Consider the following 23987-nt stretch of genomic DNA (forward strand, 5'->3'; position numbering starts at 1 on the left):
TTTAACTAGAATTCTAGCTAACCTATTTTTGAAGTATAGAAAGGATAGATGAATTGCAACCAACAACTGAAATAAAAGTATATCAGGTAAAAGTGTAAGAAGACTCATTTTTACTGATGGTTGCCACATTTGAAATATACATGTCTATGAGGGGGACTCTTTTTAGAAGTATCAGTACACTCTTCTACCTGTTGTGGATTCATTTTGATATTTGGCAAAACTAATACAATTATGTAAAGTTTAAAAATAAAATTAAATTAAAAAAAAAAAGAAAAAAAATATATATATATTTCCTCTTGACTGATAGTAAATGGCACTGCCAATATACATGAGAAACAAAAGTTCCCAAAATTTTGTTATGAAGGATGAAGAGATTTAGCTACTGGATGACCTTTACTCACTGGAAGCTCTGAATATCTCTGCTTTTCAAGTAGTTTTCTATATCTAGAGACACCATCCAAGTTGGAATTAATAGCCTGAACTTAGGCATGATTTAATCAAAATGTCCTTGGTGCCTAGTCCAGCATTTCAATTTAAGAATTGAAATCCAGTTTCTGCATTTTAAAAAATAAAATCTATTCTCTACAGAATATTTTTACAAAACATCTTGGCACCTGCAATGTTGAAAATAGATCCAGTCCTATTTAAGAGAAAGTAACAGCAAATCAGGGATTTGTACAATGGCAATAAAATTCAGTTAAGTGTGGGTGTGCCAGGTTTTAGTCTAGAGACAGGGGTTTTTATAGCACATTATAAACTCCTGAAACGGGAGGTTATTAGAGGATCAGTTCCCTAACTATGTGGTTCTAGCAGGCTCTGCTCTGTTGCACTCTTTATTCTCCTGCTGGGAGCTCTGTCTTCTGAGGTGCAGAGCACATCCATCAGCCTTTTTCAGCTGTTAAGGTACTTCGTTTATTCTAGTGTTCCCTTCATCTTATTCCCCTGCCTCTGTCCCCATGGACCTCAGAGATCTACAGTTCTCTTTGGCCTCTTAACAGGCATAATGGATCACCAGCTGAACCATCATCACACAGCCCTTCTTGCAGGAAATTATTCCTCTCCTGCTTCAAATGTTCCTTCCTTTCACTTGGTGAATCCCTTTGCTGCTGTTCTTACTGTGTAGTTGCCTATATGCAAAGACATAAAACTTGGTCAAAAGTGCTCACTTTCCTTTTGAAATTCTCTCAAGTATTAAAGGTCCTTCGATCTTTGCCAACAGAAAAAGTATATATATATAATGTGAAAATACTTGCTAAAGAAAAGTAAGTGCTAATATCATTCCATCTCTATTATTTTTCCCCTAACAGATTATTATTCAACTATTTGAAAATTGAGCTCTATTGTATTGCTATTAGAGCCCTCTCATATTGAAAAGCACTTCCCTAAATACAATGTTCTGTTTTAGTAAACAAGAAAGCTACTAAATTTTATGAACAATTAGAGAAAACAAAGGGTAGCAAAATTCACAAAAAACAGGTATTCTCAAAACCCTTGAGATTGTTCATCATCTTTCTATTCTAATGTCTGTTTCTGCCCCACACTATTTTTATTAATGAACAATGTGCTGTATGGACTAATACCTCCTGGAAAATCATCAGAACAATTGACCCTTGAACAATCCGGGGTTTAAGGGGGCTGACTCTGTTTGCAATAAAAAATCCATGTATGGTCTTCTCTATCCCCTCTTCCTCCATATGCTGTCTAGTATTCATGGATTCAACCAACAGTGCAGCATGTAGTACTGTAGAATTTACTACTGAAAGGAAATCTTAGTACAAAAGAACCCTTGTAGTTCAAACCTGGGTTTTCAGTGGTCAACTGCATGTGCTAGTAGAAACACCACTAGGTTGCTGGCTAGAAGACATGAACTCCAGTCTCAGTGCTTAGTCACCCAGTCATGTCCGACTCTTTGTGACCCCATGAACAGCAGCCCACCAGGCTCCTCTGTTCATGGGATTCTCCAGGCAAGAATACTGGAGTGGGTTGCCATTTCCTTCTCCACGAGTCTCAGATCTATGCTGATTAATCAGTTGGCTTTGTGTAAGTCACTTAAATTCTTGGGGCCTCAGTTTCCTCATCGATATTAACAGCAAGTTAGAGTAGATCACTGTGATTCTTTTGAAGTCTAGTGCTCTAGCTGGAAATTTAGACTAGCTTCTAGTTTTTTCATTGTTCAACTCTTATCCATTCTTTGGGCTTCCCAGGCAGTTCAGTTCAGTTCAGTAGCTCAGTCGTGTCCAACTCTTTGCAACCCCATGAACCACAGCACACCAGTCCTCGCTGTCCATCACCAACTCCCAGAGTCCACCCAAACCCAAGTCCATTGAGTCAGTGATGCCATCCAACCATCTCATCCTCTGTCATCCCCTTCTCCTCCTGCCCTCAATCTTTCCCAGCATTAGGGTGGTAAAGACCGCACCTGCCAATACAGGAGATGTAAGAGGTACATTTGATCCCTATGTCAGGAAGATCTCCTGGAGAAGGAAATGGAAACTCACTCACTTTATTACCCTCTTTCACACACACACAATTATATTAGAAAAATCATGTACATGAAAATAGTCCTTACATGTTGTTTACAGATAACTTTGTATCTTTTACTTCATTTTTCAAAATAGAAATAGTTTGTTTTTTATTATACTTATCAATGTTTATCATAAGATAACTAGAAAATGTAGAAAAGGATAAAGGAAAACTAAAAGTGGGCATCACTGGCAGCAGTGTGGGGAAGAGTCTGTCTGCTAGTGCAGGAGACAGAGGTTTGATCCCGGGTCTGGGAGGATCCCACATGCCACAGAGCAACTGAGCCCATGCACCACAACTCCTGAGCCTGTGCTATGAAGCCCACATGCCTAGAGCTTACGCTCCACAACAAAAGGCACAGCAATGAGAAGCCCATGCACTGCAACTAGGGAGTAGCCCCCACTTGCCACAATTAGAGAAACCTGTACAGTAAGGAAGATCCAGCACAGCCAAAACTAAACTTAAAATAATTTTTAAAAAAGAAAAGACAAATAAAGGTCATTCAAGATGCTACTAGTCAGATAAAATTGCCATTTACACTTTAGAGCATAATCTTCCCAATTTTTTCTAAATGAATTTTTTTTCTTACAAATATTAGATGTTATTCATATTATTTTATAGCTGATTATTCAACTAAATATACAAATATTATATTGAACTAAATATGAATATTCATAGTATTCTATACCCTGATTTTTCAATTAAAAATATATCACAGATCTCTTTTGATATCAATAGATAGATAGATATCTGCCTTCTCATGGATAAGTAGTATTCCACTTTATAAATGTACATGAAATATTTAACATCCCCAGTTTATGAATATGTAGTATTATCCTATTTTTTTCTATTAAAAGTAATACTGCAATCTTCATCCCTGTGTGATGTATGTGTTTGTTGAACTATTTTATGATGAAAAATTGCTGGAAGTGGAATTTTTTAGTCAAAGGGCATTTTAAAGAATTTTGGTATATAATACCAAATAACTCTCCAGAAAAAGTAATCCAATTTGGAACCCAACCAGAATGGTATAAAGTAAACTCCCACACACATACATAGACATACACCCTGGTTTACCTTCAGTTCAGTTCAGTTCAGTTCAGTCGCTCAGTTGTGTCCGACTCTTTGTGACCCCATGAATCGCAGCACGCCAGGCCTCCCTGTCCATCACCAACTCCCAGAGATCACCCAGACTCCATCGAGTCAGTGATGCCATCCAGCCATCTCATCCTCTGTCGTTCCCTTCTCCTCTTGCCCCCAATCCCTCCCAGCATCAGAGTCTTTTCCAATGAGTCAACTCTTCACATGAGGTGGCCAAAGTACTGGAGTTTCAGCTTCAGCATCATTCCCTCCAAAGAAATCCCAGGGCTGATCTCCTTCAGAATGGACTGGCTCAATCTCCTTGCAGTCCAAGGGACTCTCAAGAGTCTTCTCTAATACCACACTTCAAAAGCATCAATTCTTCAGCACTCAGCCTTCTTCACAGCCCAACTCTCACATCCATACATGACCACTGGAAAAACCATAGCCTTGACTAGACGAACCTTTGTTGCCAAAGTAATGTCTCTGCTTTTGAATATGCTGTCTAGGTTGGTCATAACTTTCCTTCCAAGGAGTAAGCGTCTTTTAATTTCATGGCTGCAGTCACCATCTGCAGTGATTTTGGAGCCCAAAAAATAAAGTCTGACACTGTTTCCACTGTTTCCCCATCAATTTCCCATGAAGTGATGGGACTGGATGCCATGATCTTCATTTTCTGAATGTTGAGCTTTAAGCCAACTTTTGCACTCTCCACTTTCATTTTCATCAAGAGGCTTTTGAGTTCCTCTTCAGTTTCTGTCATAAGGGTGGTGTCATCTGCATATCTGAGGTTATTGATATTTCTCCCGGCAATCTTGATTCCAGCTTGTGCTTCTTCCAGTCCAGCGTTTCTCATGATGTACTCTGCATATAAGTTAAATAAGCAGGGTGACAATATACAGCCTTGACGTACTCCTTTTCCTATTTGGAACCAGTCTGTTGTTCCATGTCCAGTTCTAACTGTTGCTTCCTGACCTGCATACAAATTTCTCAAGAGGCAGGTCAGGTGGTCTGGTATTCCCATCTCTTTCAGAATTTCCCACAGTTTATTGTGATCCACACAGTCAAAGGCTTTGGCATAGTCAATAAAGCAGAAATAGATGTTTTTCTGGAACTCTCTTGTTTTTGCCATGCTCCAGCGGATATTGGCAATTTGATCTCTGGTTCCTCTGCCTTTTCTAAAACCAGCTTGAACATCAAGGAAGTTCATGGTTCACATATTGCTGAAGCCTGGCTTGGAGAATTTTGAGCATTACTTAACCAGCCATTTTCATGTCTTCCGTAAATTTTTTCTTTACATACTAAAAATATTAGCCTTCTTATTTCTTGTATTTTGTGAGTGTTTTTCAAGATAGCTATTTGTCTATATCATTATAGCTGTGGAGAAATTTTTATGTACTCAATTTTGCAATAGTTCTATCTGCCTGGATTTGGAGCCCTACTTAGATATGTTTCACATAGATCAAGATTATAAAAATAGTAGTTAATACCTTTGGAATTCAATTAGTGTGAAGTGTAATTTTTTAAATCAGTCAGTAGATTTTCCCAACAAATCTATCATCTCTCTTTTCTTCCACTGTATTAAAATTCCACTATTATCACAAACTGAAGTAATATGCTTCTTTGGATCTATTTCTGAAGCTACTAGTGTTTTGTGTTAGTCTGTGCAGCCCTATACCTATACCACACTCTCAACTAATGCTATTCATTTTGCAAGATTCTTTTAGCTTCTCTGAACCTCAGATCTTCATCTGCAAGATGGAGCTAATAAAACCTATGTGAAGTAGGCATCTGACATGCTCTTTGGCCATCCATCACTAGAAAACTGTCCCTAAACTTGGAGAACTCCTCACCTAAAAATTCTTGTGAGAGGCACTGCCGTTCTATAGACAACTAATAACACCAGTCAGTCTTCCACTGTCTTATGAAGCAAAGCTCAGATTCTACTGATGACCAAAGCTCAGTCAAGAGCCGGAGTCTACTGGTGGCAGGCACACAACTGAGTTTTTTGAATCGGTAGCTGAAACAAGGAAAAGGGTCTATGAGGAAGAATCTCTGGCTGTGAAGGCAACTTCCACACTTGATGGAGTAGCAGCAGCAGTAGTGTCTATGTGATAAACCCAGGGTAAGGAGCAGTGGTATCCTCCTTGTAGCACGTTTTCCAGGTATCCCAGGGACTCCAGAAGGCTCTCAATATCCTTTCCTGCTTAAGTGAAGTAAAGTTGGTTTCTGTAGTTTGCAACTGAAAATCCTACCATACACAACCAACCCTGGCAGTTTGAGCAATGAAATGAGAAAAGGCCTGCATTCTTATTTCAGCATTTTCTCTTTCTTTTTGACTCCCCTTTATACCCCCTGATCTGTCCACCAAAAAGGCAACTGAAAATGAACTGCATCAATGAGCTTCCTTCTCTTCTGGTTTCCAGTTGAGTTCGGCCAATACAAAGCCTCAGCATGAGGTGTGATGGAGAAAGGAGAGTTGGGTGAAAGTATTCACACATTCCCCTAGTTCTTTCTCTAAAAGCTTACTGTTCACTAACTGTTTCCCTCTATTGATCTGGAACTCCTGACAGTCAGTCCTCTGATTTCTATTTTCCCCACAGATCTGAGAGTCATGAAAGTATTCTAATTCTACTCCTACTATCCCTGAGGTAACATAATTCCTTACAGCTTTTCTGCATAATATCCACACGTTTTTTAATTGTCCTACCATTGATTCCTTCCCCAATTTTGTTTTAGTACACTTTCTGCTTCTTGCCTAGGTCCTAATATACAAGCAAAAGCTCCTACTACAGCGCCTGGATTAAAAGAGAAACTCCCCATGAGTGAAAATACCAACTGTTTTCCTTTTTTCTAATTCCATTAGTGTCATAATGCAAGGGAGGCAAGAAGGAAATTAAGAGTTAGTTTTATGAAGGTCTGCAGCCCTCTGGTGTTTTCAAACAAAGGTTAGTGGAGTCTTCTGTCTCCTAAGACTGAGTAGAAAATCTAGAAGCATGAACCTCAAGTAGAAATTTGCCCAGCTCATCATCCTCAGTAGACATTCAACCAAAATTTCTCAAACTTTGGCTCATGCCCATTTAGATCCATCAAAGGTGTCAGAGCATATATGCATACATACAAATACTACCACTGCCTTCAGCCACAGCCACCCTCAAATTTAACAGGTATCTATTCTCCCTCTAAGAACTTCCTTTTCCCCCATTTTACTCACTGATGTCAGGTCTGGTTTTGAATGGATCATAGTACTGTATCAAACTGTGTGGAAAATTCTTCAAACTCTTCAGAGCAGCAAAAACATCCCTTCAACTATTCTTTCCATGTCCATATAATAAATGATAGTAGATACTACTTAACTGTCCAGTTTTTGTATCAATATATAAGTGTGAAGTGCAATTAGCCATTGAAATAAAATTGGTAATGAATACTAATTACTTCATTCTATGAATACTGGGGTAATGTATTCTAGGACTTTCCTCATTACTTTGAGAAATTGAGAGGTGGCTATATAGCGATCTACAGAAATTCGGAAAACTACTTAAAGCATCAGACATTAGCTGCAGTTCTGTATAATTGGATCTGTTCTGCACCCCTTGCATATAAGTTTCCTTGATGCAGAGCCCTGAATGCATAAAGAAAGGAGAATGCAGAGGGAAGAGCAGCTTCAATCTGCTTTGCTGTCATTTGGATCTTTCGAGTTCTGAATTCTTTTGGCAGCTCTAATATAACAAGAGCTTTTCCTTCAGTGACTTTAAAATCCCCGTTTGGAATGCTTTTTCTCACACATTTATGTGAACATTGCCAATGGCTATTTTTCTTAAAATTAATTCTCACCCTAGATAATGATTTACAGAAATTTACTGAAGTGCTAATAGTCAATACTAGGAACTGTAAAAAATATCTTTGCCATAGAAGAAAAGTGCTTTATGTACTCATAAGTTCAAAAATCAACAGTTTCTGAAATAAATATTGAAAAATGTCACTCCTTATAATTTATATTTTATGTTATTATCAATAATTTCTATCATCACAACAAAAGCAAAATGAAATCACATTATAAGGACAGAAAAATTTTTATGTAAAGAGGATGCTGATTGTTGGGAATACAGAGAAAACAGAAAAGTTGTTTTTCTATCAGGCCTACACCTGAAGTAAAACTAGATTCTGTTTTCAGCTTTGCAACTGACACTATAAAAAGTCACTTGACTTCTCTTGATTTCTGTCATCTGCAAATCAGTAAGTCAGCCTAAATTATCTCAAGGACTCCTCCCTACACCAATTTTTTGGTGATTTCCCATAAATATCCCATAAATTTCACCAATAGGAAATCAAACTACATCAAATCTAACCCCTCCCATTCTTTAGCAGTAGGCATTTCTTTTAGAACTCCCTTTACTTGAAGAATTACTTTAACTTTTTAAGATAATAAATAACACTTTAAATTGAAAGTCTTAGATATAAATCACAGTTGGCATCAGGTAATGCGAGTTTTGCTTTTGTGCCAAGAGTATCTGTGGTGGCAGAAGCAGAGGACACTTCTTAATAGGTAGCAGCTTCCTGGTGATGTGCAGTCCCCAGCAGGGATAGTCTGGACAAAGCACATTCTAATCAGAAGATGTGAAACTGGAGGTTTTGCCATTTCTCTCTGGTACTGCAAAATCCATGCAGATCCTCACAGAAGGGCTGAGGCAGGAGGCATGTGCCCTGACCAGAGTCCCACCTCCCATTATTTAAGTCTGGAATGTCCCAAGCTGTAGATGAGAAACTGCAGAGAATGTAATGTGTACCCCATTTGCAATCCGAGATACCAGCACAACTCACTACTTGCTCAGGTCTTCAGGATTGTCAAACAATGAATAACACGATATGGAGCCATATTCTGTCCTATTCTAGTCCATTTATTTCTGATGAGTTCAGGACAAGTGGACTGAATACATGAAGGTCAGCCAGCACTGTGGCATGGTGAGAGGGATGAGGGAGTTGAACTTCAGCTCCCAACACTAGTTAATGGAAATAACAGAATCAGACAAAACTGGTAACAGTTTGCAAGGAGTGACCTCACTACAAACTAATATATACATACGTTTCCATTCCTTTCATTTTCAACTACTGCTGCTGCTGCTGCTAAGTCACAGCAGTTGTGTCCGACTCTGTGCGACCCCATAGATGGCAGCCCACCACGCTCCCCTGTCCCTGGGATTCTCCAGGCAAGAACACTGGAGTGGGTTGCCATTTCCTTCTCCAATGCATGAAATCGAAAAGTGAAAGTGAAGTCGCTCAGTTGTGTCCGACTCTTCACGACCCCATGGACTGCAGCTTACCAGGCTCCTCTGCCCATGGGAGTTTCCAGGCAAGAGTACTGGAGTGGGATGCTATGGACAAATACTGTGAATTAATCTGCTGTTTTTAGAACCTAAAATAACCATTAATTTCTGTCCTCTCTCTCCTTCTTTCTTTTTCTCTCTCCCCCTTTTTTCCTACCTCCTTATTTTTCTTTTCTCTCCCTAAAATCAGAAAACCACACTGGCAGGAACAGCAGTGGAAATGCAAGGAAAATCTGCTCCAGAATAAATTGGTTGTGCTGAAACATTTGTAATTAAGCATGATAACCAATTACAGAAATACCTGGGGTAGTTTCAGTGATTCTCTCTCCCATATCAGAGGTCTCCTAATCAATTTGAAATAACCAGACGCTCCTATAGAAAATAAGCAAGATCACAACGCTTGCTAATGAGTCTCAAAAATGGATTTCACTGCATGAAAATGTTCATTGTCAGGAGAGAGACTGTTTTCAGAATCTCGCGGGTCATTTTCATTTGCATTTGATTGGAGAAAACTCCTTTTTTCTTTTCTCCTATCTCACATCCTTTAAAACACTATCAATTTTTTCTACTGATTTAATATTTTTGTATCAGTATGTTGTACCAAGCCCTAAAAATACACCAAAATAAATCCTTTTGTGCTGAAGTAGCTAGTATCCACTTCAATTATTGCTTAATTTCACTGTTTTGAATGAGTTTTCTTGAATTTAAATTTGCAGATGTATGACATTGAGGGAAATTGTTTGACATGAGTTGCAATCATGAACTCTGAAAGTGACACAAAGCCGCATGGTGTATCATGTACAGCAGTGTTTCAGCAGATCTCAACTATAGTGGGAAAGCATTTTGAAGGTCACTATTCAAACACACAGGTAGACCTTTAAGAACAGGTGACAGTACATCACAAGTCTGATGAGTATCTGACTTTTCACAGGAAAGAAACAGGGGCAGAAAAGGCAGATACCTGAAGAGGAGAGAAGATGATACTTCTGATTTCTTAAAGGCATCCTTACTTACGACATGTGCAGCTTTGCACTGGTCATCATATGTGACCCATTCACTAGTAATTCATTCATTTCTTAGTAAGTTTATGGTATAAATTTGCTTCCCCAGAACATATTATAAGGCGCTCAGTATGTCCTTTTCTCTCTCCTCTCTCTTCTGTCCTATCCTGTTCTATCATACACTGCACGCTCTCTGTTTCCTCACTTCTTTCTTTCCTCTTAGGTGTTCTAGCTTTCTGGGTATTTGCAAAGCCTGCAGGACAGAACATACTCAATCCTCTCACATCTCACTCAGGACCACAAGAAGCAGAAGATATGCGCTCCCACACATGCACAGCTTGGTCATTTCACAGCGCTCCTAACCATGCTGTTTCCATGTCATTCTTAAGAGAAAAAATTGCCACACTCATGAATAAACATTCTACTCAGAGACACACGCATGTGTTTGCCATATAGTTTGTCCTCCAAATTTTTTAATTCCAGAATAAAAGAAATCTTTATCCCAACTAGGATCACAACTCCTCTTGCTTATCTTCTTTAACTTGACAAAATAATTACATTTTTCCAGATTAGCTAGAAAACTACTCTTCAGACTCATTACCAAAAAGAAAAGAAAAGGATTTAAGACCCTTTGACATTCTCTAATACATTTCAGTTTGTATCTCTCTGAAAATAAAGAATCCAGAAGTGCACACAAGACTTTGGATGGGGTCTGACCATTGCCAGTGTGGCAACCTTCACCTCCATCCTTCTTTTCTCCAAATAAGTCTATGACTCCATTGGCTTGTATGACTCCTAATCACTGATGATCCTTTCTAAGAATCTTCTACCTGCAGATGCTCAACAGGTATAGGTTTTGTTGTTGCTGTTGGAGATAAAAAGTTTTTACTTTTAACTCCATTAAAGCCGACTCATTGGAAAAGACCCTGATACTGGGAAAGATTGAGGGCGTGGGGAGAAGGGGGCAACAGAAGATGTGATGGTTGGATGGCATCACTGACTCATTGGACATGAATTTGAGCAAACTCTGGGAGATAGTGAAGGCCAGGGAAGCCTGGCATGCTGCAGTCCATGGAGCCCCAAAAAGTTGTACACAACTTAGCAACTGAACAACAAATTTCATCCTGTTAGAAGAAGCCTGTCAAAATATTTTCAGGTTTTGATTCTGTCATCTAGTATATTAGCTAGCCATCTCAGCCTTGAGTTGTTTACAAATCTGATAAGCATAAGTTTTATGTATTCACAGACAGCATTGACATATGAATTTAATAAGATATGGCTAAAAGCAGAGCTCAGCAGCCCAGTATGAGAACCCCCAGCAGGGTGACATCCTCTAGTTAATCAGCAGTCATTGAGTAACTCTGTAATTGTTGTCGTTCAGTCACTCACTCATGTCCAACTCTTTGTGCCCAATGGACTGTAACACACCAGGCTTCCCTGTCCACCATCTCCCAGAATTTGCTCAAACTCATGTCCATTGAGTCGGTGATGCCATCCAACTATCTCATAACTCTGTAATAGAGAACATCTGACTCCAAATTACCTCTGTTTCTTTTACTTTTAACCTCTGAGCTTTGTTGCCTGTGCTTAGTCATGCTGGCTCTGCGTTTTTTGAAAAAGAACATTGTCAATAGCCTGAAATATGCAGGATAGCCTATTCTCAGGGCTCTGACCTTAAAGAGTCCATTCATACAGAAATAAAAAGTTGCAGAACAGAGAATAACATGTTTTGTTGGAGGTTTATAGGAACATGATGACCTGGCCCATATAGATAGCTGCAAGAACAAAGGATTCCAGCACCAAGAAGTTTGCAACAACCAACCTTGCCCCTTTCTCATCCTGCATTTCTAAGTGCTTTACTGAAACCTTCCCAGAGTTTGGGGTTTTGGAGCATGAGCCACCCATCTCTTTGCATGGCCCTGCAATAAAATTTTCTCTGCTCCAAACTCCACAGTTTTGGTTTGTTTGGCCTCACTGTGTGTTGGGCACACAAACTTGCATTTAGGAACAACTCTGCAAAGCACCATCTAGGTTCCAAAAGGGACACAAAGTGGTCCCTTTTGCTCTTTCTAATGAAGAAGTTGTCAAGGATTTGAGCAGATGTAACAAGAGAAGCATTTGTGAAAGATAAGCCTGAATAAGGTGTATATTAAAACCTGAAGTACCAGAAGTAGTAACTTACAACACTATTAAAATACTTTCAAAGAAAGACTATACTACAATTTTTATTTAAGAAGATAAATTATTATTCATGAATGAGATAATTATATCAATTTATCTTCCTTATTCCTTATAAAATTAAGTAATTCTACTAAGTTTTCAGATGAGATTATGCATGATAGCCTATTCTCAGCAAAGAGATATTACTTTGCTGACAAAGGTCCACTAGTCAAAGTTATGGTTTTCCCAGTAGTCATGTATGGATGTGAGCTGGACTATGAAGAAGGCTGACCGCCAAAAAATTGAGGCTTTTGAACTGTGGTGTTGGAGAAGACTCTTGAGAGTCCCTTGGACTGCAAGGAGATCCAACCAGTCAATCCTAAAGGAAATCAGTCCTGAATATTCATGGAAAGGACTGATGCTGAAGCTGAAGCTCCAATACTTTGGCCACCTGATGCTCATTGGATGAGACTCATTGGATAAGACCCTGATGCTGGGGAAAATTGAAGGCAGGAGGAGAAAGGGACGACAGAGGATGAGATTGTTAGATGGCATCACCAACTCAATGGACGTGAGTCTGAGCAAGCTCCAGGAGTTGGTGATGGACAGTGAGGCCTTGCGTGCTGCAGCCCATGTTGTCGCAAAGAGTCCGACATGACTGAGCCATTGAACTGAACTGAACTGAACTCTCTACTAAGTATGTACGGGACTAGGAAACAGGTAAACGGAGGTACAAATGTAACTTTCTTCTTTTTCCGTCCACTCACACAATCTACCATAACATGTGATATGTTATCCTAATAACATACCAGTAGTCAACAGAGGTCCATCTAGTCAAGGCTATGGTTTTTCCAGTAGTCATTTATGGATGTGAGAGTTGGACTATAAAGAAAGCTGGGTGCAGAAGAATTGATGCTTTTGAACTGTGGTGTTGGAGAAGACTCTTGACAGTCCCTTGGACTACAAGGAGATCCAACCAGTCCTTCCTAAAAGAGATCAGTCTTAGGTGTTCATTGGAAGGACTGATGTTGAAGCTGAAACTCCAATACTTTGGCCACCTGATGTAAAGAGCTGACTCATTGGAAAAGACCCCGATGCTGGGAAAGATTGAAGGCAGGAGGAGGAGAAGGGGACAACAGAGGATGAGATGGTTGGATGGCATCACCAACTCAATAGACATGGGTTTGGGTAGACTCTGGCAGTTGGTGATGGACAGGGAGGCCTGGCATGCTGCGGTTCATGGAGTCGCAAAGAGTTGGACATGACTGAGCGACTGAACTGAACTGAACTGAGTCAGGGAATATCCCTCTAGGGGAAAAAAAAAAAAAAATGACATTGATATTCTATTGGATCAGACACTAGAAGGATAAAATTTTGCTTAATGAATTAGGATTTTCAAAGGTGGGATTTTGTAATTCAGTAGATCTATAACATCTATAGTGTTGCCTCAAATTCCAGATAGTAAAAAACTCAAGCAGACATACTAATCAAATTGTTCCTTTGTTATATGTAAGGATTTCTTGTCCCTAAAGTTGACCAATGCTTCCTAAAAACTTCAATGAAAAGACAAAACCAATTTTATGCTCACAACAAATTAAAATTGTGAATTCCTAAGATTCTAAAATGAATTAAAAATAAAAATGATAAATGTTTGGCTAAAAATAGAAACCAAAATGGAAATGAATGAGTATTCCCTTTCCTGTGTTTTGTGTCTCTCTTGGAATCTCCTCTTTTTATGCCTTGCCCTAGGCTAATTTGTCTGGAGCAAAGTTCACTTAGAATATGCACAAAAGAACACAGAGTGTCATCACCAAGCAGGAAGCTTCTGAATACATTCACTATGTCCATAAAATCAAAGGCACTGGAATGTCTGTCCAAGCAAATTGTAGCTTTCACTTCCTGGGGAATACATTCAGAAGAAATGAGGGGCGGGGGGTGGGGGGAAACAAGGGAAGGTGAGACTTGTAGGCTAGCAGGAAAGCTGTAACTCAGACTTGAAAGCTAGCAAGTAAAGCATGCCATTGAGTCACAGAGAATTCAGAGACAAGCTTGTTATTACCAAAGTCAGTCACAGACTATTCACTGCTTATCCCCAGCCAACTTCTCTCTTCTTATGTTGCTTTTATAAAACTGGTTGACTTAACCTCTCTAAATACTAAGAACATCAGCACTTAAACCAGAGTAACAAGTCCTTTTCTGTTGCCCTAACTTACCACAAGATATTTAAACAAAGACTAAATAAATCTGTTTAAAAAAACATTTTTTAATTATTTGACTCTTTTTTCTTTAGTTTCATGAAGTTGTCATTCATCTCAGGAAGGCACTTTGAAATTTAGTCTAATGTTTTTCACTTTAATGGACTAATTTGATAAGCATCATTAAGGCCAAAAAAATTAATATAATCCAATCAAATAATTCTATGGATAGCTACTAAATGTCAAAACATTGCAAAATAGCTTAATGTGATGGGGGAAAACCAGAAGAATCATATATTAATCTCCTAGACTTTATTGAATTTTTCCTGAAATAATACACTATTAAAGAATTTTTAAAGAAGTATATAATATTAATCCCCAAATCTTTTGTTTCCTCTGAATATAATGAATAAATAATCATTTTCTTTTAATGAGATTCTGTTTTTATTTACACAATTCATAGTTAATTTGAATACTATTATCCTAGTCCATCTTTCACAAATAAGTTCTAGTTAAGAAACATTTTTTAAAGAGCCTTCTATCATACTAAGTAACTTCCTGGGCTCTAGGATTAGAAATACAAAGGCAAAGATCAAAATTTTTATCTTAAAGAAATTCTGTTTTCCAGGGAAAACAGATACATAGAGAGAGAGCAACTATTCAATATGACTTATGAACAATGTAAGTAATACTGAAGTAATACAAAATAAGGTATAATGACCCCAGATAATGATCACAGCAAAGGTATAGTGGCACTTTTATAGACTTCATTTTGAAAATTCAGAATACAGCCTTGACCATTGCTGGGCATGATGCATCACCCCTAAGATTTCTTGTGGTTAAGTCATTCAGTCATGTCTGACTATTTTCAACCCTATGGACTGCAACACGCCAGGCTTCCTTGTCCTTCACTATCTCCCAGAGACTGCCCAAATTTATGTCCTTTGAGTTGGCTAAGCCATCCAACCATCAAATCCTCTGTCATCCCCTTCTCCTCCTGCCTTCAATCTTTCCCAGTATCAGAGTCTTTCCTAGTGAGTGAGCTCTTCACATCAGGTAGCCAAAGTATTGGAGCTTCAGCTTCAGCACCAGTACTTAAAATGAATCCCCAAGAAAAAGAAATGCAAAAAGGCAAAATGGTTGTCTGATGAGGCCTTATAAATAGCTGAGAAAAGAAGAGAAGCAAAAGACAAAGGAGAGAAGGAAAGCTATGCACATCTGAATGCAGAGCTCCAAAGAACAGCAAGGAGATATAAGAAAGCCTTTCTCAGCAATCAATGCAAAGAAAAAGAGGAAAACAATAGAATGGAAAGACTAGAGATCTCTTCAAGAAAATTAAAGATACCAAGGGACCATTTCATGCAAAGATGGGCACAGTGAAGAACAGAAATGGTATGGACCTAACAGAAACAGAAGATATTAAGAAAGGTGGCAAGAATACACAGAAGAACTATACAAAAAATATCTTTTTGACCCACATAATCACAATGGTGTGATCACCCACCTAGAGCCAGACATCCTGGAATGCGAAGTCAAGTGGGCCTTAGGAAGCATCACTACAAACAAAGCTAGTGGAGGTGATGGAATTCCAGCTTAGCTATTTCAAATCCTGAAAGATGATGCTGTGAAAGTGCTGTACTCAATATGCCAGCAAATCTGGAAAACTCAACAGTGGCCCACAGGACTAGAAAAGGTCAGTTTTCATTCCAATCCCAAAGAAAGGCAATGCCAGAGAATGTTCAAACTACCATACAATTGCACTCCTCTCACACGCTAGCAAAGTAATGCTCAAAATTTTCCAAGCCAGGCTTCAGCAGTATGTGAACCATGAACTTCCAGATGTTCAAGCTGGATTTAGACAAGGCAGAGGAACCAGAGATCAAATTGCCAGCATCCACTGGATCACTGAAAAGGCAAGAGAGTTCCAGAAAAAACATTTACTTCTGCTTTATTGACTACACCAAAGCCTTTGACTCTGTGGATCAAACAAACTGTGAAAAATTCTTAAAGAGATGGGAATACCAGTCTACCTTACCTACCTTCTGAGAAATCTGTATGCAGGTCAAGAAGCAACAGTTAGAGCTGGACATGGAACAACAAACCGGTTCCAAATTGGAAAAGGAGTACATCAAGGTTATATATTGTCACCCTGCTTATTTAACTTATATGTAGAGTACATCATGTGAAATGCCAGGCTGGATGAAGCACAAGCCAGAATCAAGATTGATGGGAGAAATATCAGTAACCTCAGATATGCAGATGACACCACCCTTATGGCAGAAAGCAAAGAAGAACTAAAGAGCCTCTTGATGAAAGTGAAAGAGGAGACTGAAAAAGTTGATTTAAAACTCAACAGTCAGAAAACTAAGATCGTGGCATCCAGTCCCATCACTTCATGGCAAATAGACAGAGAAACAATGGAAACAGTGACAGACTATTTTGGGGGCTCCAAAATCACTGCAGATGGTGACTGCAGTCAGGAGATTAAAAGATGCTTGCTCTTTGGAAGAAAAGCTATGACCAACCTAGACAGCATATTAAAAAACAGAGACATTACTTTGCCAACAAACGTCTGTCCAGTCAATGCTGTTTTTCCAGCAGTCATGTATGGATGTGAGTTGGACTAAAAAAACTGAGCACCGAAGAACTGATGCTTTTGAACTGTGGTGTTGGAGAAGACTCTTGAGAGTTCCTTGGCCTGCAAGAAGATCCAACCAGTCCATCCTAGGACTGATGCTGATGCTGAAACTCCAATACTTTTGCCACCTGGTGTGAATAACTGACCCACTGGAAAAGACCCTGATGCTGGGAAAGATTTAAGGCAGGAGAAGAAGGGTACGACAGAGGATGAGATGGTTGGATGGCATCACTGACACGATGGACATGAGTTTAAGCAAGCTTCGTGAGTTGGTGTGGACAGGGAAGGCTGTCATGCTGCAGTCCAGGGGTTTGCAAAGAGTTGGACATGACTGAGTGACTGAACTGAACTGAACGGAGTTGCCATGAAATTATGGGGCAAGATGCCATGATCTTAGGTTTTTGAATGATGAGTTTTAAGCCAGTTTTCACTCTCCTCTTTATCCTTCACCAAGAGGCTTTTTAGTTCCTCTTCAGTTTTTGCCATTGGGGTGGTATCCTGTGCATATCTGAAGTTGTTGATAATTCTCCCAGCAATATTGATCCAGTCTGTGAGTCATCCAGCCCAGCATTTCACATGATGTACTCAGCACAGAAGTTAAAGAAGCAGGGTGACAATATACAGCCTTGATGTACTCCTTTCTCAATTTTGAACCAGTCCATTGTTCCAAGTCTGTCTCTTGGCCAGAAAGCTGAGGCTCACCTGAATGAACTACAGGCCTGTGATAGTGTCACTGATCACTTAAGTCAAATACAAATTATCTAACTGGATGGCTCCCATCATGGGAATAACTGCCCCGAGGGTCCACATAAATAACAAATCAGTTATTTAGGGAGCACCCCTGAGTAACCAAGGCCCTTCTCATTTTGAAAAGATCTTCACAGTCATCTTGATTATATAAGCCACAGGTGGTGTTTTCCTAATCCAGTCCCTCATGTGAAAGTCAGGGTGTTTTGGGGAGAGAAGCAAGCAAATGTTTGGCTTCCTCACAAGCAATGGAGTCCTGGGGCACATGTACTACCTTTGGAAAGAAAGTGTCATTTCCACTTGTTTGACCCTCCCAAGTGACATACTCATTACAGAGAACAAGTTGACTTTGCCTCCAATGTGGTCATCTGGTTGGCCGCTAGGTCTTAGGGGTACCAGATCAGTATTTCCTCTTTGTCTATGCCACTAACCAAGTGGCATTTTCCTAGGGAAAGGAGGAGGGAAAAACATCAGGGATATTAACAGGTATTTTACATGAGAGTTTCAGGGTCTGTGGTCATTCTGCTGTTTCTGATGGAGTTTTTAGTAGTGAGAACAGGGAGAAAATTATAGTGAGAGTTATGTAGTAGGGGATGGAAAGCCCTTCCAGTCAACCAAATTTAAGGTGCTTACAACAGTTTTGGAGAACTGAACTGTGGCACCTCCTTTCTTGAGGAAGTTTTCAGGTATGAAGCTCCTCTTTCCTCTGAACTTGCAGGGTATAAGATGTTCCCTCCCTACATGTCTGGGTTGTCCTGTCTCAACTGCCACAAAGTTGTTATGTCTTCTTAAAGTAACTTGACCTTTTTCCCCATCATCCTTACTCTCAGATCTTTCATCCAGAAATGTGAAGTGTAAGAGAGATAGAATATCATTATAAAACTTACAGAGGCCCCAAATGTCCAACCTTGGCCCACTAAGCCATTGTAGAGGTACTCATGGGGGCCATTATCATTATGTTCTAAAGTCATGATTAGATCACTGTGCTCATTATGCTGTGATCTAACACCATGTCAGTCTCACAAAAGAATCTAGGCTGCTGAAGCAGAATCTCATTAGAATCTTCTGGCATTCCTTCTGGTTGGGTTGCCACTCAGAGAATATATGAACCAAATTGGCTTGGAATTACTCTCAAGGGTAAGAAGAGGTGGCCAAAACACACAGATGAACTGTACAAAAAAGATCTTAAGGATCTGGATAACCATGATGGTGTCATCACTAACCTAGAGCCAGATATCCTGGAGTATGAAATCAAGGGGGCCTTAGACAGCACTACAAACAAAGTTAGTGGAGGTGACAGAATTCCAGCTGAGCTATTTCAAATACACATGACAGACTTTCCCAAGAAAGACATCCTCCTGGTGGGGCCAAGGCAGAGTCCATGAAATACTAATTCATCCTGCTGTATCTTGATTAATGCTTTGGGCCAAATGGAAAGTCAATATAGACATATAAGGAGAAAGCCACCTGGGTTTCTAAACCGCATCCTGATAGTTATAGGAAGTGTTCACCTGGAGTAGCTTTAGTCTTAATAACTGAAAGTTTCTATTTCAAACTAATTTTGAAATAATTTTTAATAAATAGATTTTATTTTTAGAGCAGTATTTAGTTCGGTTGCTCAATCAAGTCCGACTCTTTGCAACCCCATAGACTGCAGTATGCCAAACTTTCCTGTCCATCATGAACAGGGAGCTTATTCAAACTCACGTCCATTGAGTTAGCTATGCCATCCAACTCATCTCATCCTCTGTTGTCCCCTTCGTCTCCCACCTTCAATTTTTCCCAGCATCAGAGTCTTTTCCAATGGGTCAGCTTTTCACATCAGAGAGCCAAAGTATTGGCGTTTCAGCTTCAGCATCAGTCCTTCCAATGAATATTCAAAACTAATTTCCTTTAGGATGGACTGGTTGGATCTCCTTGCAGTCCAAGGAACTCAAAAGAGTCTTCTCCAACACCACAGTTCTAAAGCATCAATTCTTCCATTCTCAGCTTTGTTTACAGTCCAACGCTCACATCCATACATGACTACTGGAAAAACCATACCTTTGACTAAACGGACTTTGTTGGCAAGGTAATATCTCTGCTTTTTAATATACTGCCTAGGTTGGTTACAACTTTCCTTCCAAGGACCCAGCGTCTTTTAATTTCAGGGCTGCAATCACCATCTGCAGTGATATTGGAGCCCAAACAAATAAAGTCTGTCACTGTTTCCATTGCTTCTCCATTTATTTTCCATGAAGTGACGGGACCAGATGCCATGAGCTTAGTTTTCTGAATGTTGAACTTTAAGCCAACTTTTTCACTCTCCTCTTTCACTTTCATCAAGAGGCTCTTTAGTTCTTCACTTTATTCCATAAGGGTAGTGTCATCTACATATCTGAGGTTATTGATATTTCTCCTGGAAATCTTGATTCCAGCTTGTGCTTCATCAAGTACAGCATTCCTCATGATATACTCTGCATATAATTTAAATAAGCAGGGTGACAATATACAGCCTTTATGTACTCCTTTCCCTATTTGGAATCAGTCCGCTGCTCCATGTCCAGTTCTAACTGTTGCTTCTTGACCTGCACATAGGTTTCTCAGGAGACAGGTAAGGTGGTGCAGTATTCCCATCTCTTGAAGTATTTTCCACAGTTTGTTGTGATCCACACAATCAAAGGATTTAGCAGTCAATGAAGCAGAAGTGGATTTTTTTTGGAATTCTCTTGCTTTTTCTACGATCCACTGGATATTGGCAATTTGGTCTCTAGTTCCTCTGCCTTTCCTAAATGCAGGGTGTACATCTCAAAGTTCTCAGATCAGGTACTGTTGAAGCTTCACTTGAAAGATTTTGAGCATAATCTTGCTAGCATGTGAAATGAGTACAATTGTGCAGTAGTTTGAACATTCTTTGGCATTGCCTTTCTTGGGGACTGGAATAAAAATTGACTTTTTCCACAGCTGAGTTTTCCAAATTTGCTGGCATATTTAGTACAGCATTTTCACAGCATCATCTTTTAGGACTTGAAATAGCTCAGCTGGAATTCCATCATCTCCACTAGCTTTGTTCATAATGATGCCTCCTAAGGCCCACTTGACTTCGCATTACAGGATGTCTGGCTCTAGGACAGTGATCACACCATCGTGATTATGTGGGTCAAAAAGATATATTTGTATAGTTCTTCTGTGTATTCTTGCCACCTTTTCTAATATCTTCTGCTTCTGTTAGGTCCATACCATTTCTGTTCTTTATTGTGCCCATCTTTGCATGAAATGTTCCCTTGGTATCTCTAATTTTCTTGAAGAGATCTCTAGTCTTTCCATTCTATTGTTTTGTCTATTTCTTTGCAGTGATCACTGAGAAAGGCTTTCTTATGTCTCCTTGCTATTCTTTGGAACTCTGCATTCAGATGGGTATCTTTCCTTCTCTCCTTTGCCTTTCACTTCTCTTCTTTTCTGAGCTATTTGTAAGGCCTTGTCAGACAACCATTTTGCCTTTCTGCATTTCTTTTTCTTGGGGATGGTATTGATCACTGCCTCCTGTACAATATCACAAATCTCTGTCCATAGTTCTTCAGGAACTCTATCAGATCTAATCCCTTAAATCTATTTGTCACGTTCACTGTATAATAGTAAGGGATTTGATTTAGGTCATATCTGAATGGTCTAGTGGTTTTCCCTACTTTCTTCGGTTTAAGTCTGAATTTGGCATTAAGGAGTTCATGATCTGAGCCACAGTCAGCTCCCAGTCTTGTTTTTGCTGACTCTATAGACCTTCTCCATCTTTGGCTGCAAAGAATATAATCAATCTGATTTCTGTATTGACCATCTGCCAATGTCCATGTGTAGAGTCTTCTCTTGTGTTGTTGGAAGAGGGTATTTGCTATGACAGTGCGTTCCCTTGGCAAAACTCTATGAGCCTTTGCCCTGCTTCATTCTGTACTCCAAGGCCAAACTTGCCTGTTACTCCAGGTGTTTCTTGACTTCCTACTTTTGCATTCCAGTCCCCTATAATGAAAAGGATATCTTTTGGGGGTGTTAGTTCTAAAAGGTCTTGTAGGTCTTCATAGAACCGTTCAACTTCAGCTTCTTCAGCATTACTGGTTGGGGCATAGACTTGGATTACTGTGATATTGATTGGTTTGCCTTGGAAACGAACAGAGATCATTCTGTCATTTTTCAAATTGCATCCAAGTACTGTATTTTGGACTCTTTTGTTGACTATGATAGCTACTCCATTTCTTCTAAGGGATTCTTGCCCACAGTAGTAGATATAATGGTCATCTGAGTTAAATTCACACATTTGAGTCCATTTTAGTTCGCTGATTCCTAAAATGCCAATGTTTACTCTTGCCATCTCCTGTTTGACCACTTTCAATTTGCCTTGATTCATGGACCTAATATTCCAGGTTCCTATGCAATATTGCTCTTTACACCATCAGACTTTACTTCCATCACCAGTCACTTCCACAACTTGTTGAAGTGCTTTGTTGTTTGTGCTTTGGCTCCGTCTGTTCATTCTTCCTGGAGTTAATTCTCCACTGATCTCCAGTAGCATAGTGGGCACCTACTGACCTGGGAAGTTCATCTTTCAGTGTCCTATCTTTTTGCCTTTTCATACTGTTCATGGGGTTCTCAAGGCAAGAATACTGAAGTGGTTTGCCCTTCCCTTCTCCAGTATTAGGTTTATAGAAAAACTGGAGAACAGAGAGTTCCCGTATATCTACTCCTCCACCAATTCCCCTCTACATACACTGCTGCTGCTGCTGCTGCTGCTGCTAAGTCGCTTCAGTCGTGTCCGACTCTGTGCGACCCCATAGACAGCAGCCCACAAGGCTCCCCCATCCCTGGGATTCTCCAGGCAAGAACACTGGAGTGGGTTGTCTACATACACAGTTTCCCTTATTATCAACATCTTGCATTATTGTGGTACATTTGTTACTTCCATTAACCTACATTGACTTGTAATCATCACCCAAAGTCCACATTTACATTAGGGATCACTCTTTGTGTGGTACATTCTATGGGTTTTCCCAAATACATAATGTCACACATCCACCATTAACAGTAACATACAGAATAGTTTTACTGCCCTAAAATATCTCCTCTTCTCCACCTGTTCATCCCTCTCTGTAACTTACCTCCCTGTCCCAGTTCCTGGAAACCACTGATCTTTCTGTCCCCATAGCTGTGCCTCTCTTGGAATGTCAAAGAGTTGGAACCATATAGTGTGTGGCCTTTTCAGACCGGCTTTTTTTCACTTAGCAACACGCACTTAAGTTTCCTCTGTGTCTTTTCATGGCTTGATAGCTCATTAATTTTTATCATTGAATAGTATTTCATTACATGGATGTACCATAGTTTGTTTATCCACTTACCTATTGAGAAACATCTTGGCTGCTTACAAGTATTAGCTATTATGAATAAAACTTCAGAGGAGAGAATTTTAAAATAATCTATCTCTACCTCTCCCTTTCTAAGGATCCTAATTTTCTAGAAAAGCCAACCTACTGCAAAACTCTATGGAACTGTACTTTTGCTCTTATATTTTAAGCCATAGTAAGGGGAAAATAGAGACTTTTAACGGTGACCTTACTTTCATAGAATATTAAAATGTATTTTAATTTTAATCTGATACTGACAAACTTGAGTATCTTGAACCAGTTATTTCTAACTGAATTTTATTAGATTGCCTAAGCAATTTCTATTTCCTTTCTTCTCAGAAAATTTATAATCATGTCCCATAAACTGAAAAAAAAATCTGTTTCACATGCCCATGTGCTCACATGTCATATATGCATTTGCAATGCTTCTGCTTACAAAAGAGAAGTATTTTTCTCTAAAATTCTACCTATGTGTAAAAAATTAATAAAATATGCTTGAATTCCCACACTCAAATTGCCACTCTTCCACAAATTAATTACATTAATGTCTAAGACTGGAATTCAAGCTAACAAGTCTACATAATTAGATTTTCATTTATAACCTATTGACAGCTTCAACTCTGTTTATTCAAGGAAGTTCAACCTAAGGCCTCATTATCCATTATTGATAGCTGTCAATAAGATAACATTATTTTATCTTGTAAGTCTTCCATTGATTTTCTTTAACCCCATGTAAACTCCACTGAAAATACAAGTTTTGAATTAAACTGACAGATTACTTCCTGCCCAATAAACATGCAAACCAAACAAGGGAAGCCTAATTCCCGAGCACACACCAGAATGTGGATGGTGTGCATCTTTGCTCTCTAACCTCACCAGGTACACAGCAGCTTCCTTCTTCACGACTACATTCCTCCTCTGAACATCTGAGCCATTTAAGTTTACTTAGCACT

This window comes from Bos grunniens, chromosome 20 (genome assembly GCF_055505025.1).
Source record: "Bos grunniens cultivar Pamir isolate PY7600 chromosome 20, Bosgru_T2T1.0, whole genome shotgun sequence".
NCBI classification, from domain to species: Eukaryota; Metazoa; Chordata; class Mammalia; order Artiodactyla; family Bovidae; genus Bos; species Bos grunniens.